The following is a 21,050-nucleotide window of genomic DNA, read 5'->3' on the forward strand; positions in this document are numbered from 1 at the left end:
ATTCGATTCATCCCTTGATATGTTTTATGCTAAAGTAAACAGAATCTTTCATGAAATTTTCATTTTCTGAATTGCTGGTATGTAGAAAGATGGTTGCTTTTTGTATCTAGTAACCTAGGTAACTTATGTATTCTAATAATTTAGCTCTAAATTTAAATTCCTATGCCTATAATCACCTTATCAGCAGTGACAGTTTTATTTCTTCCCTTCCAATTTCTTATAACTCTAGAAAATAGTAATTATTTAATTTCATCAAATAGAGGTACAAATGCAAAATTATATTGTTACCTACCCACCCACCCCCCAATGTTTTTTTTCCTTGGAAAGAAATGTAATTTGGCCCAAAGATTTCAAAGCTAGGACATCTGAGTAAAAGTAATTACCTTGTTCTGTTCAAATATTAAATAAAAGGTAGTAACACTAAAGGGAATACTACATTTTATATAACAATAATATGGAATTACACAGAGGAATCAGGTAATCATTCAGCTCTAAGTGTCCATGGCATTTGTATTTAAAGAATGGTAATACCTGACTAGGTAGTAGAAGAAAAACAACCTGGTATTTGTATCGGTGCAAAGAAACAACAATTTGCTTTGGATAATCTTGTTTCAAGATGCATGGCAGGTCATTTACTATACTTGGCATTTTCTTCAGATGAAAAATAACCATTATGCCACAAGCCTGACACTTGCTTAAATATTTACAACCAGTGTTTAGGACCCTGGTTCTTAAACTTGGCTGCATACTGAAATCTCCTGGAGGACTTAAAAAAATGGCAATGCCTGGGTCCCATCCCCAGATATTCTTTTATATATATGTATATACACACACACACACACACACACACACACACATTAGGGTAGGCAAGGGAATAAAGAGTTTAAGAAACAAGAAAACAAGAAAAGTACATGGTCCAAGGTATGAACCACAGGCATGCTGCTGAGTAAGACATGCCTAGATTTTATTGTATAAGCCAGGGTAATTCTTACTGCTTTTTAAAATTTTCCTTTTCTTTCTTTCTCTTCCCTTCCTTCTTCCTTCCTTTTTATTTTTCACACTGTGCTAGCTAGGATGTACAGCAGATATTGAATAGAAATGGTAATAAAGGGAATTCTTATTATGTTCCCAATCTTAAAAACAATGTGTTCAACATTTCACCACTAAAAATATTTGCTGTTATTTTTATGTACCTATCCACTGTCAATTAAAAGAAATTGCTTTTTACTCCTATTATTTAAAGTCATAAATGGGTGTTAAATTTTATCAAGTGCTCTTCTCCATCTATTGAGATGATGATATGCATCTTCTCCTTTAATCTGCCAATGTAGTAAGTTACATTACTTATTTTCAAATGACGCTACACCAACCTTGCTTTCCTGGAATCAATGCAACTGCATCATTTATGGTCTCCATTTCATATATCACTGGATTCAATTTGTTAATATTTTGTTTGGGATTTCGCATATGTGTTGATAAGAGAGGCCAACCTGTAATCTTCTTCTCTTGCAATGTCCTTTTCAGATTTGATGTCAAAGTTATGCTATATTCATAAAATGAGCAGGAGAATCTTGTTTCTCTTTCTCTGAAAGAGTTGAGTAATAGTAGCATTAATCCTTCCTTAAAAGTTTGTTGCAACATCATCTTGCTGGGAAGGCATCTTTATAGTATAAGTTTATTTCTTTTTCATCAAATGTATCTTGTGTCTCATATATGTATGCTCCTCTCAGACAGGAGGCAAATACTGAATTTTTTTAAAAACAAAAATTTATTGAAGTATATCATTCATACAAGAACATACAAATACAATAAATGTATATCAACTTCTGAATTTCTTATGCTATGTGTTTTGATCTCTTTCTCATTATCTTCTGGGAAGTCTGTTTCCCTCTCTGCTTTTTAAGCTGGGCAGATTACTATTCACACGAACTCCTTTAGATCTCTCGTTTTCTCAATAATTGTCACTTCTCTTTTCCAGCATTTGGGCCAGTCTGCCTTTCTCACTATCATGAGCATTTGCTGTCTTTCTGACCATGCAGCTTTAATCATTTGGTAGCAGCACTGTGCGTTTGCTTTAGTGAACAACTGTTCCCTACTGTCAATTCCAGCAGTGTGCATGTAACTTAGACCTGACTCAATCTGTGTGGTTCTATTCCTTTGGCCACAATGATGGGCTGTGTCCTAGTTCCACATAATGGAGTCGGGTTGAGAACCTTTGAAACAATAGAGAAGAGATACTCTTTCTTTCCTGCCTACACTTGAACCTGAAAGCTTACTATTATAGCAATTATATCACTACAGGGGGTAAGAGTAAGAGGGCTTTTAATTGCTGATTCAATTTTTTTTTATATAGTACTATTCAAATTTTCTATTTTTTATATGTTTGATAAATTGTATTTCTATACATTATCTACTTCATATAAAATTTCAAGCTTAATTGCATAAATTTTTTTCTCAATGTCCATAGGATTGTAGCAATGCCCTTCTTTTTGTTGACTACTTGTGCCTTCTCTTTTTTCTTAGTCTGTCACCAGGGCTGATCAAATTTTAGCCATTTCAAAGAACTACCTTTTTGCTTTATTGATACTCACTGATTTTCTGTTTTCTTTACTAATGTTCTCTTATCCACTTGATTTTCTCCCATCTTTGTTTGGTTCAATTTTATCTTCTTTTACTAATTTTTGAAGGTGGATACTTTGTGTGGCAGTTTGATATGTATGAATTCCAAAAAGAGATATCAATTATGTTTGTAAATTGGTTTATTCCTCTGGGTGTGATAGCCCTTTGATTGTATTAAATTCAGAGGTTTCACTTTTACAATATATTAAATCAAGATTAGGGTTTTCATTCGACTATATTATTAGAGCATGCAGGGTTGACCTGCCCTCAGTGGGCTATATAAATGGACATTGAATCAAGAACATGGGGAAGCGGACTTGGCCCAGTGGTTAGGGGGTCTGTCTACCACATGGGAGGTCCGTGGTTCAAACCCCGGGGCCTCCTTGACCCATGTGGAGCTGGTCCATGCACATCGCTGATGCGCACACGGAGTGCCCTGCCACGCAGGGGTGTCCCCTGTGTAGGGGAACCCCACGCGCAAGGAGTGCGCCCTGTAAGGAGAGCTGCCCAGCGCAAAAGAAAGTGCAGCCTGCCCAGGAATGGTGCCGCACACACGGAGAGGTGACACAACAAGATCACGCAACAAAAAGAGACACAGATTCCCGTGCCACTGATAAGGATAGAAGTGGTCATAGAAGAACACACAGTGAATGGACAGAGAGTAGACAACTGTGGTGGGAGGTAAGGGGGAGGAGAGAGAAATAAATAAATCTTAAAAAAAAAAAAAATCAAGAACATGAAGTAGATACACAGAGGGACAAAGAAGAGAGCTCCATAGACACGGCAGAGGCCCCAAGAAGAGAGAGAGGTATTTGTCTGATAGTTAACAGCCAACCTTTTGAAGAGAACAGAGTAACTAAGCCCAGAAAGCAACAAGCCCCGGGAAGAGAGACGAGCCTTATGCTGGCCTACAGCTAAGATTGGAAGAAGCTGGACCCACGGAGCCTTAAGAGGGAAGAAGCAGGCTGAGCCCTTGCAGACCTCGCCTGCCATCTTGCTTCAACACATGGCAACAGTTTGGTAAGAAAGTAACCTTGAGTTGGACTCTTTAGGGTGTTGTAACTGTAAGCTTTTACCCCAAATAAATACCCTTTATAAAAGCCAACAGATTTCTGGTACTGTGCGCATCAGCACCCCCCTTTGGCTAATACTCTTTGATAATTGAGTTTTAGCTTTTTCTCCTTTCTATTATATGCATTTAAGGGTAGAAAGTTTCTACCAGCATGGCTTTAGCTGCATCCAGAAAGTTTTGAAATGTAATATTTTCATTGGCATGATTTTCATATCATTAAAATTCAGGTTGTTTTAATTTCCATTATAATTTCTCTGTTTCATGGGATATGTATAAATGCATTTCTTTTTAAAAATTTTATTTTTAACTACAGAAGTTGTAAGTTTAGAGAAAGATCAGAGTTCCATATACCTGCCCCCATTTTTAACATATAAATGCATTTCTTAACTGACAAACATGGGGATTTTTTATTATCTTCTTGTTACTGGTTTCTGGCTTTCTTCCAACTGCAGTCAGAGAACATGCTTTGAATTATTTTGATCCTTTAAAATTCATTGAGATTTACTCTGTTCCCAACCTATGGTTAATTTTTAAAATATTCTATGTGTGTTTGGAAAAAAAAAGTTCCTTCTGTAGTTATTAAGTTCAGTGTTCTACATACAGGACAAGATGACTAAGTCTGTTGTTCAAATCTATATATTTATTTTGTCTTCCTGTTTTAAAGATTAAAATCGCCCATGATGATTGTATATCTATTTCTTCACTTGGTTCTGTTAGCTTTTGACTTACCTATTTTGAGGTGATATTATTACACACATGCAAATATAGAATTATTTTATCTTCCTGGTGAATCTTTCTCCAATACGTTTTTGTCTTAAAGTCTACTTTGATAAGAAAGCAACACTAGCTTTCTTGAGGCTAATGTTTGCAAGCTCCATCTTTTTCCATTCAACTTTTCATATTCTTATGTATAGATGTATCTCTTATAAACAGCATTTTGAATTTGTTACTGATTTCTTTTCCATGCCTGATAATCTTTGAGATTTAATCCTTTTACATTTAATTTAAATGCTCACCTCTTTGGGTTAAAACTACCATCTTACTAAGAACTATGTGTTCTGCATATTCAGTGTTGCTTTTCCTCTCCTTCCTTGCCTTCTTTGTTTAATTCCTTCCCCACCTCACACCTCCACAATTAGCTTCAAAGACATATACTATTCTACAATTCTTATAGGAGTTATTCTGGAGATTAAAATATATGTTGTTGACTTTGGCTCTCTTCCCAGACAATAGAACCCTGGAGCCCTTTAAGTGCATTCCCCTCCCCTGATATATAGGCCCTTATTTTCACGTATTTTAACATGCCAAATATATTTTAAAACTCAAAAGACATTATCTTTTTTTATATAGTCAACATTCATTTAGATTTATCTCTATATTTATAACTTGAATTACTTCTCATCTCTTCCCGCATTTCCACTTGTCTGGAGTTCACTGTTCTGCTGCAGCTTTTTTTAAAGAAAAATTTCCTTTAATATTTCTTTAGTTGAGATCTGCAAGTTATGAATTCCTTAGGCTTCATTACTCCTTCATTCTCATAGGATACTCTCACTGAGCATGGAATTTGAGATTTGTGCTTATTTTCTTTTAGCACTTTGAGGATAGCAGTATTCCTTTGTATTCTGGCACAAGTTGTTTTTACTGAGTTGTTGGCTGTCCATATAATTGTTACTTTAAAGTAACCTGCTGTTTTCCTCTAACATTCTTTAAAATTTTCTCCTCGCTTTTGGTTTCCAGTACTTTCAACTCCAAAATAATTAAGTGTAGATCTGATTTTTTACAACTTGGTGTTGAAGGCTTCATGAATTTGTGATTTAATGCCTTGCAATTCTCTGCATTATCTTGCCTTATTCTGCCACTTTCTGAGACTCCAATTACATATATCATCTCACTGAAATCCCTAAATTTCTTGGTTCTTTGCTTTTTCCATTGTTTTTATTATCCTTGATTCATTTTAAATATTTCCTCCTGAGCAACCTTTTACTTTCCTAATTCTCTCTTCAGCAGTGTGCAAATCATCCATTGAGATAACTATTGTATTTTTCAGTTCTAGAATTTCATTTTGTTGCGATTTTATTTTGGGGGGGGGGTGTTTTTCTTTCTTTTTCTCTTTTTTTGGTATAGTTTTCCAATTCCCTGCCAGGATTTTGAATCTAGTCTTTTATTTCTTTGAACATAGCAAGCAAACGTAGTTATCTTTCTGATAACTCCACTCTCTGGAGCCTTGGAGGGTCTGCTTTCTTTTGTTATAGGTATTGTTTGATTTTTAGCAGCTTTAATGTGAGGTATAATTGATATTTGATAAGCTGCACATATATAAAGCATACACTCTATAAGTTTTAATGCAAAATGTGGGTAACCATCACCACAACCAATAAAATGGACATATCCATCATTCTCCCAAATGTTTCCACATGAGCCTTTTAATTTTCCCCTTCTTCTCTTTCCTACTATACCCTCATCCCCAAGCAACTACTGATCCCTAGAGATTAGTTACCACTTTTTAGTCTTTTATATAAATGTACTCTTTTTTTTTTTTTTTTTTGTACTCTTTCCATCTGGCTTCTTTCATTCAGAAGAATTATTGTGACAATCATCCATAGTGACACATGCATCAATAGTTCCTTTTTCTTACAGAGTAGTACCATGTTGTATGGACAAAACATGATGTATTTATCCATTCACCTTTTGATGGATACCAAGGATCCTTCTGGGTTCTGGTTTTTAAAAATAAATCTGCTATAAACAATTGTGTACAATCCTTTGCACTGGGGCATATACTTTCTTATCTCTTGGATAATCACTAGAAATGAAATGGCTGGGTCGTATGGGAGGTGTATGCTTAACTTTTTAAGAAACAGCCAAATTCTTTTCAAAAGTGGTTGTACCATTTTGTATTCCCAACAGCAGTATATTAGAGTTCCTAGCTCCTCCATATCCTCATCCACACTTGGTCCAGTCTGTCTGTTAAATTTTAGCTATTCTATTGTCATTGTGGTTTTAACTTGCATTTCTCTCCTAATGATGTTAAACATCTTTACATACACGTACTTGGCATCCACATACCTTAAGTGAAGTGTTTATATCACCATTTTGTGTATGTTTTCATCAGCCCGTTTGTTTCCTTATAATTGCATTTTGAGAGTTGCCCATGTCTGAATTTAAGTTCTTTCTCAGATATGTGCTTTGCAAATATTTTTCTCTAGTCTTTGGCTTATTTTTTCACTCTTTTACTGTTTTTTAAAGAGCAGACATTTTTAATTTTCATTAAATCCAATTTTCTTTTTTTTTTCTTTTAAGGATTGTGTTTGGTGTTGTATCTAAGAAATCTTTGCCTAACACAAGGTCACCATTTTTCTCCCAATGGTGTTCTAGAAGTTCTATAGTTCTCAAGTTTTACATTTAGATCTACATCCCATTTTAAGTTAATTTTTGTATATGATATGAAATATGAACTGACCTTTTTTTGCATATGGATAACCAATTGTTCCAATACTTTATTTGTTGAAAATACTATACTCTGTTCACAAATTTCCTTGTTTATTGAAAATCAAGCATCTATATCTGTCTGGATCTACTCATGGACTTTCTATTCTGTTCCACTGATTGATTTGTTTTTCTTCATGCCTATGCCACCCTGTCTTGATTAATACGGTTGGTTTAATATTAATTCTTGAAATCAGGTAGTGTTACCACTCCAATTTTGTTCTTCTTTTTCCAAATTCCAATGTCGTTTGTATTTTCTTATGATTTTTAGAATCAGCTTATCAATTTCTACAAAAAGAAGGCTGGGATTTCTGACTAAGACTGCACTGAATTTATAGATCAATTTGAGGAGCATTAACACTGGAACATTCATGTATCTTCTGATTCATGAACAGGAATTATTTGGATCTTCTATAATTAATTGCTCTCAATGTGGTTTTATGATTTTCAGCATAGTTGTACCTATGGTCAGATTTAACCTAAATAGTTCATATATCATAAACATTTTTTTATTTCAATTTTTGATTGTTAGTATATGGAAGTACAATGTATTTTGTATATCCATCATGAATCATATAACCTTAGCAAACTCATTGGTTCTAGTAGCTTTTTGTACATTCCTTTGGATTTTTGACACAAATGGGAATAAAGACCATTTTAGGTTTTTCTTACCAAAATGGATACCTTTTATTTCCTTTTCTTGTCTTTTTGAACTTTTAGACTTCCAAAAGAATGTTGACTAGAAGTGGTGAGAGGCGATAGCCTTGTCTTGTTTCTGATCTTTGGGAAAAAGCATTCATTCAGTCTTTTATATTTCTATTATCAAGTTGAAGAAGTTCTCTTCTTTTCCTAGTTGGTCAAGAACATTTACAGTTGCTGGGTTTTGCCAAATGGTTATTCTCCCTCTATTCAGATGATCATATGGATTCCGTCTCTTAGTTTAATCAATATGGTGAATTACATTCCTTTACTATTGCTTTTGGAAAACATGGAACATGTCTGACTGTCTTAATGTGCTTCTTTGTTAATTCTAATAAACGGGTTGGTTTCAATTGTGTGTATCTTTTCATCATAGGGCATATTGTCCTGTCTGGTAAATGTGAATGCTGGATGAATCTGTATTCCTATAAATATTCTTGAGCTTTATTCTAGGATGCAGTGATTTTGAAACAGCTTTATTTGTTAGGCAGAATGAGAGGAACACTTAGTTGCAGGGTTATCACTTTCTACTACAAGACAAGACCCTTCTAGGTACTCTACCCAATACCATTTGAGCTATGAGGTTTTCCAAGCTGGCTAATGGGAACCAGCATTCCCAACCCTACATGAGTTCTGAGAACCATTCCCTCTAATACTTTTCAGTGGTTCATTTTCCAGCCTTTGCTAGTTTCCTCAACACTTGGGATCAGTACTTTGTTAAATAATCAAGGAACCCTCGGTTGGCCTGCAGACTTGGCTCTGTGTGCAGCTCTCTATTCTCCAGAATGCCACCTGCAAGCTCTCGCCTCCTTGGTCTTTCCCATCTCTCAGTCTGTCTCCTCACCACTGGGAGCTGGCCGAGCTCTGCCTACATTCCTCCCTGCTTATGCTCTAGCCTGGAAACCTTCTCCAGGAAGTAGGTGATCACCTAGGTGATCGTAGTTTTTTCAGTTTCACAGGGATCAATGTACTTTTTTGTCCTATGTTCAAAGCCTGAAAAACACTGTTTCCTATACTTTTTTTTGTTGTTTACTTCTGAGGAAGAATAAATTTGGTGCCTGTATTCTACCTTGGCCTAAAGCAAAAACGGAAGTCTTTTTTTGTTGTCTGTTGTTTCTGCTGCTATTCTTTCATGCTATCTTGCCTCACTGTCTGCCTGGTTAGTTTCTTTCACCTTTATGTCAAAGTATTTGTTTTAAAATTTTTTATCACACAGTAAAATTGCCCTTTTCTTTTGTGGTAGAATTCTATTAACTGTAAAATGTATATTCATTCATGTAATCATCACCACAAACAGGTTACAGAACAATTCCACTAAACTTAAAACTCTTCTTTTTGTTAGCCCTTTATAATTGCTCACTTCTCATACCACTAACCCCTGGCAACAAATGATCCTGTTCTCTATCACTATAGTCTTTTGGAAAATATCATTATAAATGGAATAACACCATATGTCATCTTTCATGACTGCTTATTCACTCAGTATAATGCCTTTAAGACTCATCCACATTGTTGCATATGTCCACGGTTCACTTCTTTTTTCATAGCTGGGTAGTATTCCATTATATAGAGGTAGCATAGATTATTTATCCATTCACCCATTGCAGAATATTTTGGTTATTTCCAGTTTGAACAACTGTGAATAGAGCTGCTATAATTCTTCTTATATAGGTATTTAAGTGAACACAAGTTTTCACTTCTCTAGAGTAAATAATGAAGAGTGAGAATGCTGTGACATATGGTCAGTGTATGATTAATTTTATAAGAAACTGCTAAATTGCTTTCCAGATTGGCTCTACCATTTTTCATCCCAGCAGCATTATATGGAAGTTCCAACTGTTCCAGTTCCACACCAAGACTTGGTACTGTCAGTTAGCCATTCTAACAGAAGTGTAGTGATACCGTGTAGTTTTAATTTGCATTTCCCTCATAGATAATGATATTGGACTTCTTTTCATGTGATTATTTGTCATCCCTATATCTCCTCTGATGAAGTGTCTGCTCAACTCCTTTGCCCATCGTTTTTGGTTTTTGTTTTTTGTTTTTTGTTTTAGGAAGTGCCAGAGATTGAACCTGGTACCGGGAATCAGGTACTCAAGCACTAAGCTACACCCACTTCCCACTTGCCCATCTTTCAACTGAGTTGTTTTCTTACTGTAGAGGTTTATGAGTTCTTTATTGATTCCAGATACAAATACTATGTCATATATGTGAATTGAATATACTTTCTCCCAGTCTGTTGCTTGATTTTATAGGTGATGCTTTCGGGGTGAGGTCTAAGAACTCCTTGCCTAACCACAGGTTACAAAGGTTTTCTCCGTAAAGTTGTACAGGTTTACATTTCACATTTAGATCTATGATCCATTTTGAATTCATTTGTAAGATATGAAGTTTAGAACTGAGGGTCAAGTTTGTGCATACAGATGGCCAAATGTTCCAACACCATTTACTGAAAAGACTATGCTTTGTCCATTGAATTAGTTTTGCACCTTTGTAAAAAGATCAAATGGCCATAATTTGTGTGGGTCTATTTCTAGGCTTTCTATTCTGTTCCACTGAGCTATGTGTTAATACCTTCACCAATAGTACAGTGTCTTGATTATTGTACCACTATAAGTCTTACTACTGCCTAGTATTATTCTTCCAATTGTGATTCTTTTCCAAAACTGTTTTAGCTATTTCTACTTCCTTTGCCATTCCATATATATCCCAGAATAAGCTAGTCTATATCTACAAAAATATTCTGTTTAACTTTTTTGATTAGTAGGTACCGCATTAAATCTTTGGGTCAATTTAGGGAGAAATGACATTTTTACTGTTGAGACTTTCAATCCAGGAACAAAACATGTTTATTTCGATGGTCTTTGATTTATTTCAGTAGTACTTTGTAGTTTCCTGCTTACAGATTCTGTATATGCTTTGTTAAATGTATACCTATGTATTTCATTTTTTAAACAATTGTAAATGGCATTGCCTTTAAAATTTTGATTTCCAATTATTCACTTCCAGTATATAGCAATATGATTTATTTTTTTGTATTGACTCAGTATCCTGGGGCCTTGCTAAACTGTTTTAGGAGTTTTGTTATTTTGTAGAATCCTGGAGATTTTCTATACATACAGTCATGTCATCTGCAAAAGGGCAGTTTTATTTCTTCATTTCCAATCTCTACACCTTTTATTTCTGCTTCTTGCAAGTGTGTAAGTCAGCTAACACTTCCAGTTTCAATAAGAATGGTGAAAACAGACATCCTTGCTTTTATGCTCTTAGGGGGGATATATTTTTTCTTTCACCATTAAATATGTTTTAGTTTTCTGTAGATGTCCTTTATCAGGTTGAGGAAGTTCCCTTCTGTTTTTAGTTTGCTGAGAAATTGTTATCATGAATAGATACTATATTTTGTCAAACGCTTTTTCTGTATCAACTGATGTGATCATATGTATTTTTTTTCTTCATTAGACTATTAATAAGGTGAATCAATTGATTTTTTAATATTGTCTCTCCAGCATAAACCACACTTTGTCATGGTGTATTATTCTTTTTATATATTGCTGGACTTGATTTGCCAATGTTTTACTGGAAAGCACATGAAAGAGATTTGTCTGTACTCTTTTTTTGGTACTGTCTTTGTCTGTATGAGTCCCTGCTTTCAATTCTTCTGGGTATATACCTAATTGTAAGATTGACAGGTAGCTCTATACTTGGCTTTCTGAGGAAACACCAAACTGTATTCCACAGTAGCTGCAGCATTTTACATTCCACCAGCAAAGAATAAGTATTCCTATTTCTCCACATCCTCTACAACACTGGTTATTTTCCGTTTTTTAATAGCAGCCTTTCTAATGGGTGTGAAATGGTATCTCATCATGGTTTTCACTTGCATTTCCCTGATGACTAATGATATTGAACATCTTTTCATGTGCTTTCTGATCATTTGTATATCTTCTTTGGAGAGATGTCTATTCAAGTCTTTTGCTCATTTCTTAATTGGGTCATCATTTTGTTAAGTGGAAGGATTTCTTTATGTATTTTGGATATTAAACCTTTATTGGGTGAAGTGGATTTGGCTCAACAGATAGAGCGTCCATCTACCACATAGGAGGTCCAGGGTTCAAGCCCAGGGCCTCCTGACCTTTGTGATAAGCTGGCCCACGCGCAGTGCTGATGCGCGCAAGGAGTGCCCCGCCACGCAGGGGTGTCCCCCTTGTAGGGGAGCTCCACGTGCAAGGAGCGCCACCCAGTGTGAAAAAAGTGCAGCCTGCCCAGGAGTGGTGCTGCACACACACAAAGAGGAGAGATGACACAACAAAAAAGAGACGCTGATTCCTAGTACTGCTGACAGGAATACAAGCAGACCCAGAAGAACACACAGCAAATGGACACAGAGAGCAGACAACTGGGGGGAGGATGGGGAAGGGGAGAGAAATAAATAATAAATCTTTAAAACAACAACAACAAAAAAAACCTTTATTGGCTACGTGGTTTCCAAATATTTTCTCCCATTGTGTTGACTGTCATTTCACTTTCATGATAAAGTCCTCTGAGGCACAAATTTTAATTTTGATGAGGTCCCATTTATCTATTTTTTTCTTTTGTTGTTTGCATGCTTTGGGTGAAAAGCCTAAGAAACCGTTGCCAGCACAAGATAATAAAGATGCTTCCCTACATTTTCTTATAGGAGTTTGATAGCTCTGGCTCTTATATTTAAGCCTTTTATCCACTTTTTGTTGATTTTTGTATATGGCATGAGATAAGGGTCTTCCTTTTATTTGTAAATGGAGATCCAATTTTCCCAGCACCATTTGTTAAAGAGACTGTTTTTCCCCAAGAGTGGTCTTTGACACCTTTCAAAAATCTGTTGGCCATAAAGGTGAGGGTTGATTTCTGCACTGTCAGTTCAATTCCATTGGTCAACATGTCTGGCCTTGTGCCAGTACCATGCTGTTTTGATGACTATGGCTTTGTTATAAGTTTTACAATTGGGAAGTGTGAGTCCTTCAACGTTGTTCTTCTTTTTCAAGATGGCTTTAGCTACTTGGGGCCCCATCTCATTCCACATAAATTGACGACTGGCTTTTCCATTGCTGCAAAGAAGGTTGTTGGAATTTTTATTGGGATTGCATTGAATCTATAAATTGCTTTGAAAGGGTAGTACTGATATGTTAATGATATGTAGTCTTCCAATCCATGATCATGGACTGTCTTTCCATTTATTTAGGTCTTCTTTGATTTCTTTTAACAATTTTTTTGTAGTTTTCTGTATACAAGTCTTTTCCATCCTTGGTTAGATTTGTAGACATTTGATTCTTTTAGTTGTCATTGTGAATGCAATTCTTTTCTTGGTTTCTTCTTTCAATTGTTCATTACTTGTGTATAGAAACACTGATTTTGGGGTGTTGAACTTGTACCCTGCCACTTTGTTGAATTCATTTATTACTCTAGGAGCTTTGTTGTGGACTTTTTAGGATTTCCTGTATATAGGATCATATCATCTGCAAATAGGAAAAGTTCTACTTCATCCTTTCCAACCTGGATGCCTTTCATGTCTTTTTCTTGCCTAACTGTTCTGGCAAGAACTTCCAGTACAGTGTTGAATAACTGTGGTGACAGTGCGCATCCGGATCTTAGGTGAAACTTTCAGTCTTTTACCATTAAGTAGATGTTAGCTGTGGGTTTTTCATATATGCCCTTTATCGTGTTGAGGAAGTTTCCTTCTATTTCTACTTTTCTAGGTGTTGTTTCCCCTGCCCCCTTTGTGGCTTTTTTGCATGCTGTCTGGTCTGTGTCCATTCTGTGTCTGTATTTATTTTTTTATTTCCCCTCCCCTCCTTGCAGCTTGCTTGCTGTCTGCTCTGTGTCCATTTGCTGCTTGCTCCTCTGTGTTCTTGCTTGTCTCCCTTCTTTTTTGTTGCATCACCTTGCTGAGTTGGCTCTCCGTGGTAACTGCAGGCCGCGGCACTCCTGCCTTTCACAAGGAGGCCCCGGGACGTGAACCAAGGGCCTCCCATATGGTAGACAATGAGCTGCTAGCCACTTCCCTCTAGGTGTTTTTTATCAAGAAAGGATGCTAGATTCTGTCAAATGTGTTTCTGTATCAATCGTGATGATCATGTGTTTATTTTTTCCCCCTTCATTTTTTCAATGTGGTCTATTACATTAATTGATTTTCTTATGTTAAATCAACCTTGCATACTAGGGATAAATCCCATTTACTCATTCTTTTAATATGCTGATGCATTTGGTTTGCTAGTATTTTGTTAAAGACTTTTGCATCTATATTCCTAAGAGATATGGATCTGTAGTTTTATATTCTTGTACTATCTTTTTCTGGCTTTGGTTTGAGGGTGATGTTGGCCTCGTACAATGAATTAGAGAGTATTCTTTCCTCTTCAATTCGTTGGAAGAGTTTCAGCAGAATTCGAGTTAAATCTTCTTGGAACATTGGTAGAATTCCCCTGTTATGTCATCTGGTCTTGGGTTTTTCTTTGTTGGCAAGTTTTTGATTATTGATTCAAATGCTTTGCTAGTAATTGGGTTGTTGAGATATTCTATTTTTTCTTGACTCAGGGTTGGTATTCTGTGTGTTTCTAAGAATTTCCCCATTTCATCTAGATTATCTCATTTGTTGGCATACAGTTGTTCACAGTATCCTTTATAGTCCTTTTTATTTCAGCAGGGTTGGTATTAATGGCCCCCCTTTTCATTTCTGATTTTCATTGTTTGTATCCTCTGTTTTCCTTTGTCAGTCTAGCTAAAGGTTTGTCAATTTTATTGATCTTCTCAAAGAGCCAACTTTTGTTTTTTATTTTCTCTATTGTTTTCTTTTCTCTTTCATTTTTCTCCACTCTAATATCTATTATTTCCTTCATACAGCTCACTTTGGGTTTAATTTGTTCTTTTTCTCATTCTTCCAGTTTGAGGTTAGGTCTTAGATTTGAAATGTTTTTCCTTTTTTAATGTAAGCATTTAGAGCTATAAATTTCCCTCCCTCTCAGCACTGCATTTGCTGTTTCCCTTAAGTTTTATTATCTTGTATTTTCATTTGCCTTAAGATATATCCTAATTTCACTTCTGATTTCTTCTTTAACCCACTGGTTGCTTAAGACTATGTTGTTTAATTCCATAGTTTTGTGAATTTAACAATTCTCCCTTTTTTACTGATTTCGAGCTTCATTCCGTTGTAGTCAGAGAATATACACTGCCTGATTTTAATATATTTTAATTTACTGAGATTTGTTTTGTGACACAACATATGGTCTATCCTGAAGAATGATCCACGTGCACTAGAGAACAATGTGTATTTTTTCATTGGGTGAAATGTTCTATATATGTCTTTTAGGTCTTGTTACTTTAGAATATCATTCAAATCTTGTACTTCCTTACTGATCTTCTGACCAGATGTTCTATCCAATACTGAGATTGGTGTACCAAAGTCTCCTACTATTAACGTAGAATGTCAATTTCTCCCTTCAAATCCATCAGTATTTGCTTCAAATATTTTCAGGTTCTGCTGTTAGGTGCATATATATTTAGAATTGCTACATCTTCCTGTTGAATTGTCTCCTTTATCAGTATATAATGACCATATTTGTCCTTATAATTGTTTTTTACTTAGAGTCTATTTTATCAGAGTATAGCCACTCTAGCTCTCTTTTGGTTACTACTTGCATGGTATATTTTCTCCACCCTTTTGCTTTCACCTTGTATCACTGAATTTAAGGTGAGTCTCCTGCAGACAGCATAGTTGGGTCATGCTTTTTTTATCCATGCTGCCAAACTCTGCCTTTTGGCTGCAGAGTTTAAGCCCAACTTTGACTGGGAGTTTAGTCCCTAGAGATCCAAATTTGCTAATTAAAAACTGTGATCAGTGATCACCTGTGCCCCCCACCCACCCTCCCACACTTGGGGAAGAGGATTTTTATGTCCCTTTCTTTTGCCAGTGAACGAGCCAGGCTGGATTCTGTGACGACCTGCTGCAAGGATGAGGAATGGGCGCCAGTAGCTGCCACACAGAGAGAGCAATTTACTGTTCTTTACCATAATGTATCAGGCTCTTCCCTGGCTGCTGTACAGTGTTCTTCGGGCCTCCAGAATCACTATTTCAGATACTGCCTGCCTATTTAATAGTTGTTTTGGTGGAAGGACTGAGCCATGGAGCTCCCTACTCTACCATTACCATCTTCCCACAATCCCCAGTGCATCTCCCACAAATTTTGTTATATTTTCATTTTCATTCACTTTAAAATATTTTCTAATTTCCCTTTAGACTGCTTTGACGTAAAAATTATTTAGAACTGGGTTGTTTAATTTCAAAGTGTTTGGAAATTTTTTTGTTCTCTTTCTGTAATTGATTACTAGCTTAATTACATTATGGGCAGAGAATACACTTGGTATGATTTCAAGTCTTTAAAATTTGCTTTGCTTTAATGACTTAGAATATGGTAATAGTTTCATATGCATTAAAAAGAGTGTGTATTCTCTTGTTGGATAGAGTTCTATAAATGGCATTTAGGTCATGTTGGATGATAGCATTATGCAGGTTTTCAATATCCTTGTTGAGTTGCTATATACTAGTTTTATCTATTATTGAGAGGTGCATTGAAGTCGCCAACTCTAATTGTAGATGTGTCTATTTCTTCTTTCAGTTTTGTCCATTTTGAAGCTCTTTTGTTAGGTACATACACATTTAGGTTTGTTATATCTTCTTGAATTGACCCTTTATGAATGTTTCTTTTTTTTTTTTACATATGTTTCTTTTTATCCCTGGTTATTTTCTTTGCTCTCAAGTTCATTTTGTCAGATATTAATTAATATAACTTCTCCATCATTCTTTTGTTTAGCATTGCATAGTTTATTTTTTACCATTTTTTTTAACTTACCTATGTCATATCTGAAATAAACTTTTTGTAGATTGTAAAGTTAATTCAAGTTTTTTCCTTATCCATTCTCAGAATCTCTGTCTTTTAATTGGTGTATTTAAACCATTTACATGTCACTTAATGAGTTAGATGGTTAAATTTTGGTCTACCATTTTATTACTTGTTTTCTGTTTTTTCCATTGTTTTTGGATGCTCTGTTTCCCCTTCACTGCCTTCTTTTGGGTTATCTGAACTTTAAAAAAAATATTCCATCTTAATTCGTATCTATTAACTTTCACTGTATCTCTTTCTATGATTATTTTAGTGGTTGCTCTAGGAATTACAAAAATATATACTTTTCACAGTCTACCTATATTTTAGTTTGTTAACAGTCCTACCTACAATAGCTTCACACCCACAGTAAAGGACCAGTTTCAAGAGCAAGAATTTCTGGAGGTACATATAGTCTCAAACTACCACAACGTAGAATCAGTACTTTACCATTTCAGTTGGAATGGAGATACCTCACCAAACACCTCCCCATACTGACAGAGCTGTGTTACATACTATAGCTACATGCATTGTAAGCCACATCAGACAATATTATAATTTTTGTTTTCTTGTTTTAAAGAATTAAGAGGAGAACAACAGTCTATAATATCTGTCCAAATATTTACAATTTCTGATGCTCTTCCTTCAGTCTCAATCTTCCTTTAGTAGTATTTTTAGAGCAGGCTTACTGGCTACAAATTCTTGGCTTTCTCCATCTCGGTTTTATTTTGGTTTCATTCTTAAAGGGTATTATCCCTAAATATAGAATTCTGTGTTGACAGTTCTTCTGACACTTTAAAAATGTCCTGCCATTTCCTTTTGGATTCTATGGTCTGTATGTGTGTGTGCGTTTGGTTTTTTTTTTTTTTTTTGAGGTACCAAGACTGGGGATTCAACCCAAGATCCTGTATGTGGGAACCAGCACTCAACCACTGAGCCACATCAGTTCACCTGAGTTTGTTTATTTGCCTGTTGCTTTTTTGTTTTCTTACAAAGCACAGGGAACTGAACCCAGGACCTCCCATGTGGGAAAGAGGCACTCAACCATTTAAGCTATATCTGCTCCCAATGAATTCAATGGTTTTTGGTGAAAAAAACTTTGGTCATTCAAGTTGGTCTTCCTTCTCCAGGTAATGCATCATTTTTTTCTTCTAGCTCCTTTCAATACTTTTCCTTTGTCTCTAGTTTTCAGCAGTTTGATTATGATATGACCAGGTATATATTCCTTTAGATATAACTTATTCGGGTTTGGTCATCTTACTGAAGGTGAAAATTTATGTCTTTTGCCAAACTTGGGAAGTCCTCAGAATTATTTCTTAAAATAGTCTTTTAGCACTGTACTCTTTCTCCCCTCATTCAGGGACTCTGATGATGCAAACATTTGACCTTTTCTTATTGTTCCAGAGGTTCTTAAGGCTCTGTTCATTTTTTCTCTCTTTTTGTAAATGTTCAGATTGGGTAATTTCAATGATTTTAATTTCAGTTTTAAAGTTTCCATTATTTCTTCTTTGTATATTTTATTTCACTGCTGATAATTTCTATTCTAAAATTTGTTTCAGAAACATTTATGACTACTCGTTCAAACATCTTTGTAATAACTGTCTTATGTCAGATAACTACCATCTACGTCATCTTGTCATTGGTATGTGATTTTCCCATGCAAGTTGACATTTTCATCCTTCTTAATTTGGTGAGTAGTTCTAGATTGTATTCTCAACACCTTGAATAATGCTACATTCTGGATCTTGTTTAGATCTTAAGAGTGAATGTTGACATTTTTGTTTCTGCTGGTAACTTACCTAGTTAATTTAGGCTACAAGTCCCAACCTGCCTTCTATGGGCTGTGGCTCCAAAGTGAGTTCATTTTCCAGTATCTTTATTTTTTTTTTAAGATTTTATTTATTTATCTTCCCCACCCCCATCATTGTTTTACACTCACTATCTGCTCTCTGTGTCTGCTTGTTTTCTCTTTAGGAGGCACTGGGAACTGAACCTGGAACCTCCCATGTTGGGGAGAGGCACTCAGTTGCTTGAGCCACCTCCACTCCTTGCTTTGTTGTCCCTCTCACTGTGTTTCCTCTTTGTGTCTACTTGTTACATCATCTTATTGTGCCAGCTCACTGCACCAGCCCATTGTGCCAGCTCACTGCACCAGCCCATTACACCAGCTCCCTGTCTTGCTTGTCTTCTCCAGGAAGCACCAGGAACAGAACCCAGGATCTCCCTTGTGCTAGGCTGGAGTTCAGTCGCTTGAGCCACACCCACTTCCCTCCAACGCCTTCGTAATTCTATTCTGTTATGAAACATGTGCACCACTCAGGGGTAAATCTGGAACCTGGGTGGGCAGGTCTATCCATTAGCTCACTTCTCAAAGTTTTTTATATGCTAATTAGGATCTGGTCTATTAGGATCAGATAGAACAGATAGATCCCTGCCTACACAAGTCAGGGGTGAGAACTTCATGGGGTTGCCTTCCCAAGTTCCTCTCTTTCCATGATCTCCCTAACTTTCTGGTTCCCTGGGACTCCCCTTTCTGAACCGTGGACCTCAAACTACCCTCCTTCCACAACTGTGCCAGCCAGTCCAAGTAGTAGAATATAGAGAGGAAGGATAAAAGCACTGGGGTCTGGCTCTGTGCTCGTGAATCCACGGCTCTGCTGACCAATGGAGAGGATGGTTCTCCTCCTTCATAGTTTTGGTTCCACCAGAGCTATAGCCATGGATTTGCCTGCAGGCTGGGGTGCAAGAGGATGGGGATTTAAAAAAAAGAAATGGAGGAGGGATTGCTCCCTCACTTTGAGCTTTAGAGTTCCCTTTCCTACTCCAGGAGCCAGAACTGGAAGGTTTCTCCTGGCTCTCTCTGTCCACACACAATGCTTACTTCTGATCTTCAGGCTGTACTGTGTTCAAGCCAGGAGAAACGGAAGGAAAGAATGCCAGACTCAGCGCCGATTCCGTGGTATGCCGAATACTGGTATCCTTCTTTCTTTCTGCTAGTTATTCTTTAGAATCCTCAAACAGCTGTGCTGTGCATTCTGTCCACATCTCATAGTTAAGTTGAGCCTAGTTACTTTCTCAGCACATGTCAAATAATATATTTGCAAAATTGTTAGTACAGGCAATTTCAGACTGAGAATGATGGTACCTTCCTGCAGAAATGATGCGGGTGCTTCTGTCTGGGGCTCAGCACAAGACCTCGGGAGCCGAGAGGCCTTGAAGGCGGGCTCCCGTCTCTGCGTGGACCTACTTCTGGGTGACTTTTGCCCCTGCAGTGTAGGACATCAGCAGGGGGTCCAGCAGGGCCACCTGCCAGGCCCTGGACTCTAAGCCCCTGCTCTCTGGCCTGGAGAGATAGAAGCAACACGCGGCCTCTCAGCTACCCCAGCAGGAACTGGCAAACACCCCCAAGGAAAGAGTGGACCAAACCCCAGCTGGCCTGCCAGGGTCTCCACCCGGGCTGCGATTCTCCCTAGTTCCTTCAAGCAGAGGATGTTTATCATCTGTCCAGCTGTTCTGGTCATCCTCAGTGGATAGTTAATACAAATGACCTGATCTGCCATTCCCAGAAGGGGCCCCTTCCCACCCCTTTCTTTTTAATGGATAAAGAAACTGGCTCAGACAGAAAGGTTTCCTAAGGTCACTCAGTGCACAGATTAAGGCACTAGGGTTTAACTTCAGCACATGACTTCTTAATTGTTATGCAATACTAGAAATCAGCCTTTTTTTTTTTTTTTTGAGGTACCAGGGCCAGGATCAACCCTGGACCTCGTATGTGGAAGCCGGTGCTCAACCACTGAGCCACATCCGCTCACAGCTTTATTTTTTACAATGGCTTTCCCCACAATTGCTTTTTACAGCTGCAAGCAGGAGAATTCCATCCATCAGCTGGGTGGGATCTAAGCCCCTTCTTGATTTTAGAGGTGGAGTGGACATCGCCATCCCAGGGTCCTCAGGATGGAGGAATAAAATAAGGATTAAAGTGGACTTAATGGTATCCTACTATAGAATTATTGTGACTCTAGCAATGGAAGAATTTTTATCACTGATGTGGAGACAGCGGCCACGGGAATTGTTGAAGGCAAGGAGAGGGAAAAAGGGGTGTGATATTGGGGCATTTTCGGGACTCGGAGTTGTTCTGAATGATATTGCAGGGACAGATGCAGGCCACTATATATCCTGCCATCACCCACTGAATGGACTGGGAGAGAGTATAAACTACAACAAAAACTATAATCCATGCTGCGCAGCAGTGCTCCAAAATGTAG

General features: G+C 37.0%; 1 protein-coding gene across 1 annotated transcript in view; it reads right to left on the bottom strand.

The window, feature by feature from the left end:
- Positions 1-21,050, bottom strand: part of WNK2 (WNK lysine deficient protein kinase 2) — a 170,159-nt gene that overhangs the window by 29,472 nt on the left and 119,637 nt on the right. The gene's annotated exons all lie outside the window — the stretch shown is intronic.

The sequence above is a fragment of the Dasypus novemcinctus genome, chromosome 8, assembly GCF_030445035.2.
Source record: "Dasypus novemcinctus isolate mDasNov1 chromosome 8, mDasNov1.1.hap2, whole genome shotgun sequence".
NCBI lineage: Eukaryota > Metazoa > Chordata > Mammalia > Cingulata > Dasypodidae > Dasypus > Dasypus novemcinctus.